Source organism: Sarcophilus harrisii, chromosome 3, assembly GCF_902635505.1.
Source record: "Sarcophilus harrisii chromosome 3, mSarHar1.11, whole genome shotgun sequence".
NCBI lineage: Eukaryota > Metazoa > Chordata > Mammalia > Dasyuromorphia > Dasyuridae > Sarcophilus > Sarcophilus harrisii.
Genome location: NC_045428.1, coordinates 17,051,286 through 17,071,466, shown reverse-complemented (window position 1 = coordinate 17,071,466; position 20,181 = coordinate 17,051,286). Strand labels below are relative to the sequence as shown.

Genomic DNA, 20,181 nt, shown 5'->3' with positions numbered 1-20,181 from the left:
TAATTAATAAATAGCAGAAGAAATCAAAACTGTTCCTAGTCATATAAAAATGATCTAAATCACTATTAATTAGAGAAATAGAAATTAAAACAACTCTAAGGTACCATCCAGATTTGTTAACCAATTTAATGGATGTTAGCCAGACAGAAAAGGAAAATACCAAATGCTGGAGAGGATGTGGAAAAATTGGGACACTAATGCACACTTGATAAAATTGTGAACTGATCCAGCTTTCTGGAAAACACGTGGGAACTATACCCAATGGGCTACCGTACTCTTTGCCCCAGCAGTAGCACTACTGGGGATGTATCCCAAAGAGATCAAAGAAAAGGGGAAAAGATGCAGACATACAAAAGTATTTATAGAAACTCCTACTATAGAGGCAAAGAATTGAAAATCAAGAGCATGTTCAGTTGGGGAATGGCTGAGTCAGTTGTGCTGTAAGGTTGCAATGGAAAGCTATTGCATCATAAGAAATGGTGAGAAGAATGGTTTCAGAAAAACCGGGGAAAACCCCATGTGAATCCATACAAAGTGAAGTGAGCTGGACCAGGAGAACATTGTTACCGCGGGAATAGCAATATTGTAAAGTGATCAACTGTAAAAGATTCAGCTATTCTGATCAAGACAATGATCCAAGACAGTTCCACTGGACAGAATGAAAAATGCCATCCACCTCCAGAGAGAAATAATGAACTCTGAACGCCAATTGAAGCATTTTTTTTTTGGCTTTATATTTCTTTTTTTGGCATCATGACTAATAGGGAAATATGTTTTGCATGACTTGATATGTAAAATTGATATCATATTGCTTACCATCTCAGTGGTTTGGGGGAGGGACACACAGGAAGGAGATTTGGAACTCAAATTTTTTTAAAAGAGCATTAAAATAAATAAATGAATGATGTATTTTTTGGACAATACAGACCAGTTTGTATCAATTCAGAGTTGTAGCTGGTTCGGAGCCATGGGTCATATCATGTAAGTAATAGATATGAATCCCACCACCAGGAAACCTCCTAAAAACCCTCAAAGCCTGGAAACTCGACCCAGTCATGTCTGTTGTAAGGATCAAATGAGATAATTTGTAAAGCATTTAACACAGTGCCTGTAACATAGTAAGCACTGTATATTTGTTAGCAATTATTTGATTAGTATTATTGGAAATTAGAATTTCCAACTCCCAATGAGGGCCATTTTATAAAACATAGGTTTTAGGGCATGGAAGAGGGAGTTTGGCAGTGTAATACAATAATCCATAGACTCGTTCATAAATCTTTTCAAATATGGGGCTCGTATTTCCATTATTGAACTGAATTAATACATAAAGAAGAAAGGAGTTTATGTTCAAATCATCAGAAAAACAAATCAGTTACACAAATCAGTTATACTCTTTTCCCACCAGAGCTACTTCCTACTAGCTAAGGGGGTTCCATGGCCAACTCTTGGTGACCTCATTTGGAGTTTTCTTGGCAAAGATATTGGAGTGGTTTCCTTCTCCGGCTCTTTTGACAGATGAGGAAATTGAGGCAAACAGGATGAAGCGACTTGCTCAGAGTCACACAGCTAAGAAGTATCTGAGGCTGCATTTGAACTCAGGATGATGAGTTTTCCTTACTCCAAGCTCAGTGCTCTGTCCACTGAGGCATCTAGCTTCCTCCCACTTGGATTTGTTCCTGTTTTTCCCCCAGTAGTAATAGCCTTTGTCTCTTCAGCCCCATAATATAAGAAATATACCAAATGCTTGTCAATTTGTTAGGTAGAGGGGGCTCTAAGAAGAGAGAGTGATGGTGGTGATGATAGAATAAATGATAGAAAAAAAATTGCAAAGCAAAGAAGCAAAAGCAAAAAAAAAAAAAGATTTTTTTTATTTTAAAAAGTTTTAAAATAATAAAATAGAGCCTTGAATTGGTACAGTCTCCTGAAGAGCACACAGAATTTGGGGCGAGAGAATCAGATTCTAAGGCTCATTTTGTTATTATATGAACTAAGGGCCTTGAAATGGATAGTGTCTAATGGATCTTACCTCTCTGGTCTTGTGAGAAACATAGAAAATGGCTTTTCTTTTTCTCCCTTTCCTTCCAAAAAGCCTTTTTTTTTTTTTAAACACTCCTTCCTTCTAGTGCTTATTTCCAATGTATTTGAGATTAGATAATCTCACCTAATTTGAAATTGTTTTAAATGAATTATAAAAGGACAGAGACAGAGCAAAGAGTTCTGTTCGCTGATGATTTTCTGAAATGATGCCTTATTTTTCCATTAAGTAATTTTAGACAGAACTGCCCTGTGGGTAAAAGAGTAAATCAAGCAGTTTGTCTCTGGTTTCCTCCCATCTTCCTGCAGGGCTCTACCTAGTCTGGTAGCACCACTTGCCTTCCCACAGAGAGGAGAGATCTCTAAGCTTCTCTCTCTCCTCCTGCCCTGTTCAGTGGCTAAGAAGGACCCCTTATGACCAAAAAACAATTCAAACTATCCTTTCTGGGCTGGACTATCAAAACTGACCTCTCCCACTTCTTATGCCTAAGAAACACATTTAGGGGTCCCACTCTTAAATTAGTTGTCACAGAAAATCTATCTGCCTTTAAAACTAATCATAGTATTGGATTATTTGCCACCTAAGGGAGAGGTTGGAGGGAAAGGAGGAAAAATTTGGAACACAAGGTTTTGCAAGAGTCAAATGTTGAAAAATTATCCATGCCTGTGTTTTGAAAATAAAAAGCTTTAATAAAGAAAAATAAAACTAATCATAGAATTTCAGAGCTGGAAAAATAGCAGAAATCATGGAGCTTTATGTTTGAGATTCAGTAGGAACCTCAAATTGTTCAGATTATTGTTTATTTGTGGCACTGATTTGCCGATACCCAGCCAATCCCATTATCTACACTACATCAACAAGCCCTCTGCCACCCTGATTAATTCCCAAGGCACGGACTGTAAACAGAAGGCAGCACAATGTGGAAGTAGCCAGGGCTCTGTGATCCGAAGAGAGTTTGCTTAATAGTCAGCCCTGATAAGTACTTGCTGTGTGATTGTGGGCAAATCAATTAACTTCCCTGAACCTCAGTTTCTTCCTCTACAAAATGAGCGTGGCAATAGTTGTATTCTCTGCCTCATAAGTTTTATAAATATTTGCAAATTGTAAAAACTGATAATGAGAATTATTATTAAACCAAAAGAGTGCTAAACAAAAAGTCAGTAGGCTTGGATTCTTGTCCCGACCCTGCCATTAGCTTTTCTGGACCTCTGGACAGGGCATGACATTTCTGTAGTAGAATATGGAATATGGGGAGAAGGCCTGCCCCACTTACCCCATGGGATTATTGCAAAAACAATATATGAACCAGCCTGGGAAACTTGAACTTCTATGCAAATGCAAAATATTAGCAGAATTGAGTGATGTCTTTAAATGAGCATCACCCCATTATTATCTAAGAGGCTAGATCAGCTAATGGATAAAATCTTTTTAAAAATTAATCTTTTTAAAGTAGACCTTTTGCCATAATGTTTGAGTACAAAATTGAAGCTTAGTGGTAATTGTAATCTGAAATTAAAGTACATCCATATAAGTTATCATCTTTTTGGCTTATTGCTCTTTGACCATCTCATCTTGATTTGCAAAAGCATTAGCACGATTCTAGCACTTCTGTGAACAGCCCAACTGTGAGTCCACCAAAGCTTGGGACTTATCTTCTCCCAGATGATCCTTGTACTACACAAGCAGAAGGACATATGACCCGTGACCATCTGAGAGAACATGGAATGTATGTATAAAACAGTTTGTGTATATATATATATATATATATATATATATATATATATATATATAGAGAGAGAGAGAGAGAGAGAGAGAGAGAGAGAGAGAGGAGAGAGAGAGAGAGAGAGAGAGAGATGAAAGGTTCATTTACTCTTGTATGGTTTTTTTGATATATTTTAATCTATAGAACTTGCTGTGTGATGAAGGATGATTTCTATTTCCTGTTTTTGTTAAGGGACAGGTCAGTTCTCCGAGAGCCTCCACAGCTGTGGATCATAGCATCTGAAGGAGCTTCAGGGCAGCCTTTGCTGACACAAGTGTCGTGGACTGGGAATGAGATAAATTGGAGGCAGAGGGAAGAGGAGAGAGGGTCAGACAACTCAACGGCCTCTCAGTCTCCTTGTATTATCCTCTCACAAGAGGAGATCCATTCTGGGTTGGATCTCCAGCAGCCACTGTTAGGTGGCGCCCGTGCATTCCAACATGTTTTGAGCAGATTAATTAATTTACTCGCTATTCACTATTTGTCATGGTCTTTTGTGTAACCAGAATTGAGGACTAAGGTAGTGATTGTAAGCTAAAGTCTACCTTATCCTTCGAGAGAGACCAGAAAAACAGCCTTCTTTTTGAACTGATAACCCTCAGAAAGGGCCTCAGAGGAGCAATAAGATATGTGTTTGGATCAGCTAAACATATAAAGACATACCCCAGTGGGAGACATAGATAGGTGGACTCTGACCCGGATTCAATGGTCCCATACCCGGCTTGCCCCTCTCTCCAGTTAAGTTGCCAGACGTAGTGACATGTCCTCCAACACCCCCACAAAAATAGACCAGATGCCAGGTCTTCAATGACTGCACATCTTTATATATTTAAATATATCCGTGTGTTTATATGTAGATAAGGTTTACATATCATTTATATTATATGTTTTATAGATCATATGCTACAATAGCAATACTTCTCATTTTGTAATTTAATTCAATCCAACCAATATTTATTGAATACCCTTTATGAGCTAGGCACTAGAGACTGGAATACAAAAGCAAAAGAGAGTGATCTCAAGAAACTTAATTTAATTCATGAAGATAATGTGTTCTAACAATATTCTGGTTAGAAGTTTAGTTACTAGATCCACAGATAAGCAACAACAAAAAAAGACAAGAATGTGTATCAGTTCATCAGAAAAGGGGGATTATTATATAAAATGATTATTCAACAGATGTGATACAAGACTTTAATGTTGTAACTAATAGAGAGGAAGGAAGGTACAATAAAAGAAGTGAGACCTGCCAGAGGTCTTGGGTTCAAGTCCTGATTCTGTTTCTTATTATCTCTGGCCTTTGGGTCATTTTACCCCATGAGTTTCAACTTTTTTTATCTATAAAATGAGGAGGTTGGACTATGTCAATACTATGGTAAAGTCCATTTCTAATATCCTAAATGCTTTCCTTCACATTTCTGTCAAGCTCAATAATTATTTCTTTTCTAAACAACATTTCTATATTTCATGATTGATCCTCCACAAAGACCCTAAGCTTCCCCAACTCTGGACTTGTGCCTTAGAATGGGATGAATTTCTATGTCTCCACGACTAGCTTTAGAAAGAGGAGAAGGGAGAATTTCTTCTGTGATACCATGAGGGAGTTAATCCATTCTTCCCCTAAAAGCATCTAGTTCCCAAGGCTTAAAGAGTAATCAGGTGCGTTTGCAGGGTAATGAAAATAAGATGTAGACGTTCAAGCTCATAGATATGAAAATTATGGCATTTGCATATGTACACTGAGTAAACCTTCCAATAGCCATTCTCTGTATTAGTCCTCAGCGTATGTCCACTGGGGAGACCCCTTGGGCTACTTTAAGCACTTCATACTATTCTAGTTTAGATTTTCCTCAGCCTCCAGCCTCCAGACGAGACTCCAGGAAGTCTCCTGCTTCCTTCTGCTACTCTTCATGCCATTTTAAATCTCCCCAGCATTCCATGTAGAATTGTCAAATTCTCAGCCAAATTCTATTTTGCTGTCTCCTATGAGACTCTGCTACTGGTGTTCCATTTGGGTTATTCCTCAGTCAAGAAAACTATATGTAATTGGAAATAATAAAATCCTAAAAAAATACAGAAAAATAGAAATGATAAGATGGTTTCAGAAAAACCTGGAAAACTTCCATGAACTGATGCTGTGTGAAGTGTGCAGAACCAGAACGTTATACTCAGGAACAGCAACATTGTTCCTGCTTTTTCTCTGACATCTTGGCTCCACCTGGAACAGCGACATTGTATGATGAACAACTTGAATAACTTTATGACTTTGATCAAGACAATGATCCTAAAAAATTCTGCAAGATTTGTGATTTAAAAAAAAAAAAAAGCTGGCCTCCTCCAGAGAGAGAAATGCTGAAATCTGAATGGAGATTGAAGCAGATTTTTCATTTTTTTCAATTTTCTTTATTTTTCTCCATTGTTTAATTTCTCTCACAACATGACTAATATGAAAATATATTTTGCTTGACTATGTAAACCTGTATCAAATTGTTTGCCTTATCAGTGAGGGAAGAATGGAGGGAAGGAGAGAATTTTGAATTCAATTTTTAAATGAATATTATATTTTAAATATATAATTGGGAGACAGTTAACAAAATAAATTTACCATATTTATTTTAAAAATAAAATTTATATTAAAATAGATTTTTAAAATGAAGCTTTGATCTCTGCACAATTTTCCAAATGGCCCAAATCACCGTCCATTTTCAGGGCTTAAGATAAAGAATGATGGACTAGTTCAATGAACTGACCTTTCAGGTGTATGTCATAATCTAACATGTCCATATTGATTTTATTGAGGCTTGTAGAGTTCTGGAGTTTGGTGCATTTTCTGCAGAGAGAACTGCAAAGAGGAATGGCTGTAGAATTTTGTCTTTTAACAGGGGAGCTTTGTATTTATGCTCTTGGAGAATATCTTTTACATTGCTGCTAACCTTTCATGAGCGTATGTCTACCCATTTTATGACCAACCTTGTGTTGATTCTCAGTAGATCACTGAAAACACCCATCTCCATGGTTTACCTGTCATATAATTTTGTATGATTCTGACATGGAACGAGATCTTGTTTTAGAAGGATGCGATTTCTAGTGAGTCAAATTCTATTTTGAAATAATCAATAGACACTATAAGTTCTTTTGTTTTTTTGCATATAGCAGTCAAGAAAAATGACTAAAAATGAGATTTGATGTTGATTTTTTTTTTTTTTTTTTTTTTTTTTTTTTTTTTGCTGAGGCCTTTGGGGTTAGTGATTTGCCCAGGATCACACAGCTAGGAAGTGTTAAGTGTCTGAGGCTAGATTTAAACTCGGGTCCTCCTGATTTCAGGGCTGGTGCTCTATCCACTAACCAGATAGCTGCCCCTCAAAAATATTTAAAAAGTTTTCTTGGCTACTTTATCAAGGATAATCTTGGTACACACAAAGATGAATCATTCTCTAAAGATTTTATAGAGGCAAATGAGGAGGCACATTAGTTATTTATGTCTGTGTTTATTACCATTGCTTCTTCTTTCTTTTCACTCACTCTAAAAATCATAGCAATGGAATGAGTTTGGAAGCTATTCACTGTAACTATCATCTTTAATTTCACCACTTCAAATCTCGTGGTCTTTTCTCGATCCTCATGCCTTTTGATCTAGCTGTTGTATTGATGCTACTGACTGCTCTTCCCTCCTGGATACTCTGGGTTTGGGAGAGTCCTGGTTCACCTCCTACCCATCTAACCATTTTGTAGGTCTACCTTCCATATCACGTCTCTAACTGTGGAGGGTTTTCAAGCTTCTCTCCTAAATTCTTCTCTTGCCCCACCTTCTCACTCTCCATAGTAATTTCATCAGCTTCCATGGGTTTAGCTATCATTTCTATATGGATCATGGATTAATTACATCACACTTTTCTATACCCATAGTCCCTCAGTTCTACAAAGAACAGGGAATAGGTAGTAGACACATTTTCATCTCTCATTTCTTTCCCAGGTCATCACCCTTCCATTGCACCCTACATGCACTGTTCTATGCTCCTCATTTTCCTATTTCTGCCTCTTGGTGAACCAGATTAATTCTATATTATTCTCTATCTGACCGATGCTCATCTCTTTTGCTGATGTTCATTCATTAAATTCCCACAAACTGTAGGTGTGTCCCAAGGAACTGTTTCTCTTTTAATATACTAGCTCATTGGGTGATCTCATTAGCTCCCATGAACTCATTATCATCTTCACACAGATGATTCCCAGATTTATGTATCTAACTCAAATCTCTCTCCTAAGCACCCGACTCACATCACCAGCTGCTTTTTGGACATCTCAGACTAGATCTCCCATAAGCATCAGATGCTTTAAAACATCTCATTATCTTTCTATCCAAATGCTCCTCGCTTCTAACTTTCCCCTTACAGTTGAAGGCAACACTATCCTACCACTCATTGTGACACAATCTTGATGTTACCTTCAGCTTGTCACTCTCTTAGGCTTCATACCCAATCAAATGCCAAATCTTGTCATTTACCCCTTCACCATATTTTTTCTACATCCTCTTTTCTCCACCCAGGGCTTCATCACCTCTCAACTGAACCATTGCCATAGCCTTTTAATTGCCATTCCTGCCTATCTCTGTCCACTCCAATTCATCTTCCACTCAGCAGTCAAAGTGATTTTCCTAAACTACATGTTTATGTCACCCTTCCTCAACCCCCTCCCCCCCACATACATATATACTCAACAAATTGCAATGGCTCATTTTTATCTCCTAAATCAATATAAAATCTCTATTTAGTTTTCTGGTTCATATATGTCTCCCCAATTTCTTACAGCATAGTTACATCCCATTACATTCATGCCCCACAATTATTTAGCCATTCCCCATTTGGTGGCATCCACTTTGCTTCAGGTTCCAACTATATCTTTAAAAAAGTATATCATGATTGTACACAATGTCTTCTTATCTTCATTCTTGCTCCTGTTTTGATCATTACCTTTCTTTAATCAACGATCCAGCTGAAACAGGCAGTAATCAACAGACAACTCGAATTACTGGTGATTGAATAATCGGCCATTTCCTCTCTATGAGAATGACTCAAGTCCCTTTCAACTCTCATCTTGAAGATGTCTTTGAGCTTGTCTATAAGTCTATTTGCTTTCATTTCTTGATCCCAAACCATATCTTCTGACAAATTTTTCATATCCTTCCCTGGGTCAACCTTCACTCAGAAATCAGTAATATCAAAGCATTTGTTGACTTTGTTTGGTGACAGTTATGATGTTCCACACAGAATTTCTCCAGATATCTTGGCATAACAGCTGCCATTATTTTCATGGTGGTCCCTACTTATGTTCATCTTAAGAACCATAAGGCCAGATACCCATATATCCCACAAAATGATGTTTCTTATTTCCTTTGGATCCACAATAAAACCAGTTTCTTGATTTGCCTTCTGAAGAGAATCTGCAAGCCACCCTCCCTTTGAACTACAATTCCCTCATGTCTTATTATTTAATCTACAGCAAGAACATCAATAATGATGTAGTCAGGATCTTCCAGAAATATATCAACGTGTCTGTTGGACAATGATTACACATTAAGAAAAGCAATACTTGGGTTCATGTTGGTAAATGGTCGAAGAATAGTGATTCTTTATTTCTTAATATGGTGCAATAATTGTAAAACATGCATCATTATTAAGAAACTGTTTAGAATTGTCAAATCTTCATTCTGTTTCATATTAAAGTCACTCTGGTGTTGATTGAATTGCATCACCCAAGAACAAACTGTCTTTGTGTTAACAAAGACAAAACAATCCACATTAGGATTAACTGAAAAGACATGATTAATCAGGGATACACACAAAGAGGAAACAGTCATTTCTTTGCATTCCAAATATCTTTGCTATTTCAGCTCTGATCTTTTTCCTCGGCGGAGTATTCACCTTGATCATGACCTTGCCGTGTCTGAAACATAATGTTCTTAATACAAGAGTTAAATCTAAGATGCTTCTCCAGTGGATTGCAGGTAACTGTTTATGTCACAAATAAATACAGCAGATTACACTTAAAACCCATATTCAGGAGCCTTTATTGCACACGCAATCGCGGCCTTCTCATAAATCAGGGTACTTAAAGTGCCAGATGAATCCAAACGTTTAGTTTAACAGCGGGAAATGGGGCAAAAACGGAGTCTGGTGCTTTATAGGGGCTATAAAATCCCAATGCTCATGGCCTCCCTCTTTTGCATTGCCCTGATCAATCAAGGCCTCAGAGCGTTTTGGATAGTAAATACTCCCAGGGAAACAACGATTAGCTTTCAAAGCTCAGGTCTCTTCAATTATCACCATCACAGGTGAAGACAGCCACTGGTTCATAACATGACTTCAGGGCAGACACAAAGCCTGGTGCCATAACAAACCTTGCATCATGCAGGCCAGTTCACATTTTCCACCAGCCTCTCCTATTAATAACCCATTCTATGACCTGCAGTCCTTTTCAACTTGGACTGCTCATTCTATCATATAGGTCATTTTAATTATTTGGGAGGAAAATCCTTCTTTAAAATATAATCCTCCCAAAAATTTTAGTTCACCTTTCACCCATGAGATAAGGCATTCAAAAATTCAATTCGATTCACTAAACATTATCAAGTCCCTACTGTGTACAAAGCGAAATAAATCAAATGAGATAATCTATATAAAATTAAAGTGCAATATAAATGTTACCTTTCATTGTTGTTGTTATTATTATTGATACTTCTTTAGTCAGACTGTAATATAGACTGAGAACTTGGTACCAGGAAAAAAAAAAAAACAAACATCATTTTTCCTGGTTATATCCACTAATCTTACAAATGCTAGAAAAAGAAAAACAAACAAATAAACAAAAAATAACTCCCAGATCATCCTCCGCTATCTGTCAATTTTTGAGATGATAAAAAGAAATTTTATGTTTCCAACACAGATGATCTCTGGAGGTAAATTCCACCTAAGATCAGAAAGGAGCAAGGCTGGCTCAAAAGGCAGTTTCTTTCTTCAAATTAATGGATTCTTTATCTAGCATGAGACACAACTTCATTTAGAATATTTTGCCTATGTAACACCAAACATTAGGATCAAATAAAATTGAATTTGCTCAGATAGTTTGGCAGGATGTCACCATTGTCAATTTTGCACAGGTCTTAGTTTCGCTAAATATATAGTTTAAACAAATGTCTATTGAATTGGATTGAAACTCCCCATAAATACAGAAATTCCATCTAGACTATTCCTATCCAATTTTCATCCAGTCCCAATTTGAATACTTTCAGTGACAGGGAATTCACTACTTAGCAGATAGGTTATTAGCTCCATTGGGGGCAATTCTAAATCTTAGGAAGTTTTCCCTAATGCAAGGGATCAAGGAATTCCCTTGATCCATTTAATGAGCTAACCAGGTAACGGTCCTTTCTGTGAGATTTCCAATGTAAATGATCATTCAAGGATGACCATGAAGAGAAGCCGGCCTTTGATTTCATCATTTCTTTATCTTGGGGATAGCTTTTTATTTCATTTTCTACAGGGGCTGTGGGTGTCCCACCTGACTCCTCCTGAAGTAAAGATTCTATTTGTTTTTTGAAACATACATACCTACATATAAATAACTATTTCAGCATAACTGATTTCCTTTGCAATCCCATATAGTTCATTTTATACATTAAATGCATTACTCTAAGAAGGGTTCCATAGACTTCATCAAAGTGACAAAGGCATCCTGACACCAGAGAGGTAACGCTCCTTAGAGAGTGGGTTCCAGTGACGGGGGAGGGTCCGACTGGCTCAAATTCTTGCAAGGATGGATGTGTTTTGTTGTTGTTCAGTCTGTCTATTCCACTCTTTCTTAGGCACTTCCGGAATGATTTGCCATTTCTTTCTCTAGTATATCCCCATTTCACATATGAGAGATTGAGCAAATAGGGGTAAGTGAATTGCCCAGAGTTACATAACTAGGAAGTAGGAGGCCACATTTGAACCCAGCAATGTGCTGGTAGCACAATTGCCTCGTACTCCATCTATTGCACCATCCAGCTGCCCCCATAGCTGTTTATAGGGGGATACATTTCCCTCTTCTAGCCTATAAAAGACCTGACGAACTCCTCATGGCTCCTTTCTGAGTTTTCTTCTTCAGCATTTATTCTGGAGAGAGCCTGAGAATGGAGCAGAGGAGGAAAGGAAAGATTCCCCCCTCTTATCCAGAAGCACAGATGGTGACTTTGGAGACTTACTTGGTTGAGACAGACATGCTCACATGAAGAGAGATTTTTATACATTTGTGGTCCCAAATCCCTGCCTCCCAATTAGGGAAGGAGAAATTTCCAAGGCAATATGGTCTGAAATGCAAATTTCTGGGCGTCTAGGAGCAGAATTTCTTGGGTAGTACTCAACTCAGTGTCTTTCCCATGAGAAATTTCCAATTCATGGGTTCAGGAATGTGCCCTGGTCTCCAGAGAAGGAGGAATTCCTGGGTAGCATGCATCTTAGGGAGAGAAAATCATCGTGGTTCCTACCACTGGGTGAAGCGGAGCCAAGGGGACCAACCCAAAAAATGAAGGAATAAGTGACCCAGACTTTGCCCTCTGGTGAGTTACTCAGACATTGAAGGTCCAAGAAAGGGCCTGTCTGTCTCTCTAGATGCTTCAGATTGTTTCCTTATGGGGTCAGTCTACACCACAGGGTGGCACTGTAAGTCTGGAAGGAACTGTGTGGGATTGTGCAAGGGACTATTTGCCAAAACATTATAATGGCTTCCCTGACCCTTTTAAGAAGACTCCAAAGCATGAAATGGTGTTAGGAACAGAAGATTTTAAGACCTTTGGGGAAATGGGACCAGCAAAGAAGGAGAAGAATTGTGTTGATTGTCTAGTATACAGAACGAGTTCTTTTATGTCAAGTCAACAAGCATTTATTAACTACCTAGTGTGCCCGAGACTGTGCTAAGATTTGGGAATAGCAAGAAAGGCAAAAAATAGTCCCGGCCTAATTGGGAGGCAGGGATTTGGGACCACAAATGTATAAAAATCTTTGTTCATGTGAGCATGTCTGTCTCAACCAATAGGCCCAAGAGAGGGGCCCTCTAAGGGGCTGTCATCTCCAGTAGGAAATTTGAACAACTTTGTTCACACAAGACATAGACAAGATAAAATTAGAAATCATCTCAGTGAAGGCGCTGGGATTAAGGAGAGAAAACTTCTGGCAGTAGGTGAGACTTCAGCTGAGACTTGTTAGAGAAGCCGAGAGGAAGAGATGAGGAAGGAAAAAGTTACACTGAAAAAGCACTTTGTCAGGAAATGGAATGTCTTGTGTTAGGAACAATAAGGAGGCTGTTGGTCACTGGATCACAGAGAATGTGGAGGATGCTAAGGTTTAAGAAGGTTCGAAGACAAGAAAGAATCAGATCATGAAAAAGTCAAACAAGGGATTTCGTATATTTATGTGGGTTTTTTTTGCTTTTTGTTACAGGCTTCTCTGAGTCCTTCTAATCTGTGTTCTGAATATGCATTTGCTACCTTGAGTGCTTATACAAGAGCAGTGGGTACTTTTGTTCACATGTATGGAGAACTAAACATATTTCTTGCACATGGTAGTTCATCAAAAGAGACAATTTTTGTAAAGCTCTTTACATAGAGCCTGATAGATACCAAAAACTTAATAACTACTTATTCCTTTTTCCTTCCTTTAATCTGCAAGAATATTTGAAAGGTAGGGATCTGAGTTCAGAAAGAAAGCTGCTTATATTCAGAGATTCTCTTGGAATAACCACTGATTGGTTGGGATATAAACAAACAAAGACAGAGTGAGCTTTTGTTGTAGTTCCAAGACTTGTCTTCCCTCAAAGATGATGGTCTTTGGGCCATAGGTTGTAATTATATTGAGCTCATATCTGTCTTCCCTTTATAGGAGAGGGAAGACCCATCCTGGCAAAAATTCATGAAAGGAAGCTTAGTTGAAGAGAAGAATGAAGACTTAGACTGCGTAATAGAAGTGTTCCTTCAGAGTTAAAGGAAGTAATAAAGATCAGGAAGTATAGTTGAAGAGAATGAAGACTTAGCATTAATAGAAGTATTTCTTCTGCGTAAAAGAAAGTAATTTCAACAGCAGGTTCAGGGTGGTTTGTTCATATGTAGAGTATTAAGTCCAGTTCTAGATCCTCTGTTTTAAGAAGAACTTGACATATTTGGGTTCAAATGAAGGAGTGTGTCCTACTTAGTTGATAGTCTGGAAATTATATCTTAATTAGGAAAGATTAAGGACAGATTTGTGAAATATTATCCTGGCATAGTCACAGAAGAAGAAAGCTGGCTTTGGGATCTAAAAGACCTGGGTTCAATTATCATCTACTGACTGTGTGACCCCAACAAATTACTTAAGTCATCAGTTATCTAAACAACTCTAAAATTTAAAAAGGCAGAGAAGATATCAACCTGAATTGGTAGAATAAGTTCCCTCATCTGGGAATTATTCCTATACCCATGAAATCAAAAGTCTAGTCCCTATACCTTGGAAAATAATGGTGATGCCTATCTTGGGAAATCTTTCCTATAGGAAGAGGATCAGAATCCCCTTCTGTCTTCCTGGAACACAGAATTAGCAAGAATTTCAGCTCATAGGTCCAGGACTATCTTTCGGTAGCAACAAAGAAGGTCATTCTTCTTCTTGTATGAGAGGACCTTTCAAAGATGGCTACCACGTGCCTTAGACTTTTCCAGCAGCAAATATGATGATACCAAAATATCAAACCAATCCTGAAAGTGGTGGGACCATTTATCATCTGTTCAAGACTCTCTACCATGTGAGCATAGCCCAATTTTGCGTTCCATCTTTTAACTATTCTCTCTCATAACATTTGCTTATGTTGTGTTTGTGGTCAGCTAAAACCTGATGTCTTTTTCATAGGAATTGCTATAAAATTAGGTGCTTCCCATCTTTTGTTCAGGAAACTGTGTTTTTTAAAAACAAAAAAAGAGGATTTTTGTTGATTTATTCAATTTCACCTGGTTTGAGGTCATCCTTCTAGACTAGGGATTAGTGAACCATGGCCTGGAGACCAAATCTACCCCTGCCTGTTACACTGTTTATTGATCCTTGATCTAGACTATAAAAATGTCTTTCTGTAGTCTGATTTATCATCCAAGCATTTGCTACCTCACTTAAAGTTGTCCATCTGAACATCTTAAAAACATGCCTTTTATGTCTTCATCCATACTACTGATAAGACAAAAATGTCCAGGGATAGAGACATCACTGCAAGCTTCCATTGGTGTAGTAGAATAAGTACTAGTCTTGGAGGGGAACCAGATTTGAATCTTTGTTCTGCTTCTTTTTACTCGTATCCTCTTAAGGAAGCCACTTGACATCTTTGAGACTCTGTTTCCTCATTTGTGAAATAAGAGATGGATTAGATCAGGGCTTCTTCAACTTCTTCCACTCAAAGCTCCTTTTTACCTGAGAAATTCTTATGTGATCCAGGGTATAGAGGCATGTAAAATAGATGTGCGAGTCAAATATTTACCGATAAAAAATTAAAAGGTCAGAATGACCCTGCAGATCGATGAGGAGCATTCACCCGAGACATGATTTTGATTTTGTGTAAAAATAACTGAGTTACAAAGTAAATGCCAAGGTAGATGGACAAAGAAAATAAGGAAGATAAACATCAGACCAGAAAGGGCAAAACAGGGAATGCTGCCAAAGTTTCTAAGCAACCAGGAAAGTAGACCAGAGGAAGGCAAGAGAGAGACACGCTTCAGAACGTTCTGACCCCCATTCCATCAATGTTCTGCTTGCTTGTTTAGAGAGCTTTCTGTATTTGAGATAATTTTAGGGCATCTAGAACCCTCCGATTTTGCAGTTTCATGAGAGCAAGTGAATCAGTTTGCGCTTGGAAGTTTCTCCACAGGCTGCAGGCCCATGATTGGTTCTGCTGTCACCAGTGGTTACAGTGGGCCATAGGTGGCTACAGTCACTGATCTGGCAGATGTCAACAAGGCCGTGGTGGGCAGGAAAGCAGGCCTCCATTGCTGATGGAAGGACAGCTTTAACCAGAGGGGAACTCCAGCAGAGTCCCTGGAAATAGGGACAATTTGGGCTTAGTATAGGCAAAAGCACAGGGGCCTTCCCAGAAAGAGGGAAGGCTGGGATATATACAGTCCTGTGGAGGGAGGCAATTCAGCAGCAGAGGGACAGGTACTGGAAAGAGAAGCCCAAGTAGTGAGTGAAGTTCCCGGTGTATGGCCCCTCAAGCATGGGAGCTGGCAAGAAGCCTTCCTGGACTTCCCACAACAACCCAGAAATTGAATGGCTGCCTTTATTGTGGACAAAGGTCAGAGGTCTGCTACCTGATTTGTTAGGGCAGACACCCATACATTATAAAATACCCCAGTTCTGTTTGGGAAAATCTATGGCCACAGGAGCCTGCCAGAGGAAAACAAGAGGTCAGAGAGGAACTGCAAACCTCAAGCCATGTCCAGTTGCACCCAAGACTTCTCATCCTGGGGTCTGGGAACAGTTATTTACTTGGGTTCTGGCTGCTTTGGACCCTGTTTGATTTTCGAGGTCAGGTCATCGGTTGGTTCTGCAATCCAGGTAAGGGATACCTTCCTTTTAAGATGAGACAGGTGGTTCCCAGACTCCGCTCCCTGGAGTTGGCTGCAATGGGGGAGGTAAGCAGGACTCCTGCTCCACCATGGCTCCAGAAGGGCTCCATAAATGGTGTTTCCAGTAGACCTGATCACCTGGTTGGATTAGGGGCTGCGCCTCAGTTGAGATTCCTAAAGAATGGGACTGTGAGACAAGGTGGTAAGTCTCTGATGTTTTCTAAGCCCACCAAATACAGCAAGGTAGGAGGGAATCTTTAGGTGCTATGTATCCCTCCCACAGGTACAGCATTATTGAGTGTCCTTTTACTCTCTTATAAGAACTGAGCTTATGGGAACCAAATGGATCCAAGGAAGGACTTTTGAGTCGAACTCTTCAGAGAACTTAGCAACAGAGGTTTTAAGTATCCCATCAACTCCTTCCATCATCCCTGATGGCTGAGGCTGACAGACACAATGGAAATGCTGAGTGATTGGCAGGATGAAAGCAGCTTAGCTAATGAAGTCCCTATAAAATGGGACCTCCATCACTGTGTATTTCTTTAGAAAGTCTCCCCATAAGGGAACGCTTTTTCCTAAGAATATTTTTGCTACCCCAGAGGCTGTGGCGGTATGATAGGGGAACACTTCTACCCACCAGGAAAATATACAGAGCGTAAACAAGGTATATTTGTAACCATGGGTGGGTGGCAATTGAATGAAGTCGATCTGTGTGATTTCAAAGGGCGTGTCTAGGATGGGAAACTGCCTATGAGCCAGCTTCCGAGGCTTGGATGCAGGGGGCAGGTGGGACCCGTCTCATAGGCGGTGAGAGCCTTCCTGCAAAACCTCTCAGGCTGGTTCCCCAAACTTGTCAGGTCCCCACTGGCTGAATGATTGAAGATGTTCCATCATAAGAAAGGACAAGTCCTTAGGGAGTACTGCAAGTCCACTTGGGCCAACCCATAGTCCCCTAGTCTCATCAAGTTGAAGCTTTTCTTGCTTTGTGATTCTCTTCTGCCTGTAGCATCTATTCTTCGGCAGGTCTCAGGACTAGACTTTCACAAAGGGAAAGTTCATAGGGATTTCTGCTGTGGGAACTGGGTCTTCAGGAATTAGGAGAGTTAAAATTGTGCTTTTAGTTGCTTGGTCAGTAGAGTCATTTCCATTGCCATGAGTACTGTTTTCTTGACTGTGCCCTGGAATTGTAATTACTGCTACAGCCTGGGGAAGCAGTAAACTGTCTGATAAATGGAAAAAGTGTTTTTTGATTTTTAAATGGCGTGTCCTGAAGAGGTGAGGAAGCCCCAAGGTTCCCATGGCATCTCCAAATCATGTGCCACTGATACTTGCTATCAGTATAAATATCAATCCTTTTTTCTTTTCCTAATCCACAAGCACCCGCTGCTGCCGTGAGTTCAGCTTGTCATGATAAATAGCTATCAGGGAGTGATGAAGCTTCAACCACTTCAACAAACCAATGAATCCTATTTCAACTCTCTGACCATTGAGCTTCCCTCTCAATAACTCCAGCTCTATCAATCAAACTAGGCCTCGCTCCCTTCCACTTCTGAGTGCCTGAAGGAACACAAGGATTCCCACTCCTGACCATGGTGATCCCATTAGCAGCAGCCAAATCTCTCCCTCATTTCAGAGGCGGGATCCATCAATGGACCAGTCAAAGCCTGCTCCTCTAAAGGGGGTTGCCTTCAGGTCCTCCTGGGGAGCAAAACGTACAACTAAATTACACAGTCCTGGTCTAAAGTCTCACCCTCACGTTCCACCGCAGGTAGAGGCAGGATCGATGGTCAGAGTAGGCTTGGATGTCAAAGGCACTTCCAGATTGGCCAGCCTGCTAGAGAGCAGAGGCCGAGTGTGGTGTGGATTCAGGAACGTTTCATCGACATGGGGAGAATTAAGGGAGAATCAAGACAAATGTCCTCAGTAGCAGAGACCACTGTTCCAAGGCAGCCCAGGAGTCTTTGGCAACACTGTCCAAAGTTTTACTATAGTATCCCACAGGACAAAAGTTTTCACCATCTTTCTGTGTCAGTACACCAAGTACATTGCCTCCTTTCTCAGAAATGAATAAATCCACTGGGAGAGAATAGCTTTCTAATTCAGACTTATGCTCTTTCCTTTACCTCTGAATACCATTTACTTTAGCTGTCCCATCAAGAGGCTGAGTTTCTGCCTTAAATATTCTAATTTGATCGTATCAAAGCTGCCCTAATGAAGCCAGCAAAGTTTAGGGCTTGTTGCTAAGCAAATCAACTTCATCCTGGCAGTAGGAGGGACAATCAGGACCATATTTTTTAAATTTTTAATAATGGCTTTCCATTTTCAAAATACATGCAGAGGTAATTGTCAACAGCCTTGCAAAATCTTGTTCTCCAAATTTTTCTCCCTCCCTTCCTTCCCACCCTTTAGACAGCAAGTAATCCAATATAGGTTAAATATATGTAATTCTTCAAAACATATTTCCATATTTATCGTGCTGCACAAGAAAAATTAGATCAAAAAGGAGAAAAATGAGAAAGAAAAAAGTAAACAACAACAAAAAAAGATGAAAATACTCTGTTGTTATTCATATTCAGTTCCCATAGTCCTTTCTCTGGATGCAGATGGCTCTCTCCATCACTAAACCATTGGAAATGGCCTAGATTATCTAATTATTGAAAGAATCACGTCCATCAGAGTGAATCATCACATAATCTTGTTATTGCCTTGTACAATGTTCTCTTGGTTCTACTCATTTCACTTAGCATCAGTTCATGTAAACAGGACCATATTTCTTATACATTTAAAAGGCACATGTTTGTTCTGAAGAAGAGTTGATGAGAATCACCTCAATCTCCTTCTGCCTTTACCACATATCTGTTCTGTTTTAAAGGCAAATACTCACAAATAATACCACTTAACCAACAAGGACACACAATACAAGTCCTCTGTAAAGGGAAATGACAGTACAAATATGCAAATACAAATGATCCACATTGTGCTAGCCGTCCACTTAAATTATAAAAGTAAATGTTTTATAATTCTAACCTAAAGGGCAATAAAACAGTTATTTTCAACCTGTTTCAACAGCACACAAACCGACTGAATAAACAATTCTTACACAAACAAAATTTATTGAATGTAGAAAATAAATCCTGCAATCTATAGCCAGACATGCATTTATCAAAGAGAAAAAAAAGCACTCAAAAGAGTAATCCATTGAAAAAAAAAAAAACAAAAGAGGTCTTACCAAAGTGATCCAGATCATGAAAAGGATCCCTGGAATATATTCCTTGCAATGAAGGGCTAGATCAAAGGCTGGACCTAATAAAAGTTGAACTAGACAGATTGGGATTCTGGAAAAAAGATGCAATGGCACCTAGTCCCTTCCCCCATGTACTACAAGGCTTCACTTCCCTGTCCGTCCCTTAAAACTGCTGCCACTAATTAATGTTAACTGAATTTTTCTGTGTTGGTCTCTAAATTGTGAATAGCTTCAGCCGCACAAAGCAGACCCAGAGACAGGCCTGAGAGATTAAGTAGCATTTTAATTAATCCCTTTCAGAGTGAGGAATACAGTTTGTAAACTGGAAGTCCTTCTGGGCCAGAGACCGTCTCCTTTTGCAGAAAGGGTAGAGATTTTATACACAAATCATGAGTGGGAAGGGTGGGGGAAGGTGGATTACAATACAATCTGGTTCAGGGCCCAAGTGGTCTCCCATGACAAGGCCATGGGTGCTGGACAATATGAGTGCTCTCCAGTTCTGTGGAAACAGTTCTTAAGTGATTGCTTCA

At 39.2% G+C, this 20,181-nt stretch overlaps 1 protein-coding gene across 1 annotated transcript in view; it reads right to left on the bottom strand.

Annotated features, from left to right (window-relative positions):
• The window catches only part of MFSD1 (major facilitator superfamily domain containing 1), a 48,312-nt gene extending 28,528 nt beyond the window's left edge, over positions 1–19,784 (bottom strand). The window contains exon 1 of the mRNA XM_031957581.1: positions 19,637–19,784. The gene's annotated coding sequence lies outside the window, so the exon portion shown is untranslated. The remainder of the gene's footprint in view (positions 1–19,636) is intronic.
• Positions 19,785–20,181: the final 397 nt, after the last annotated feature.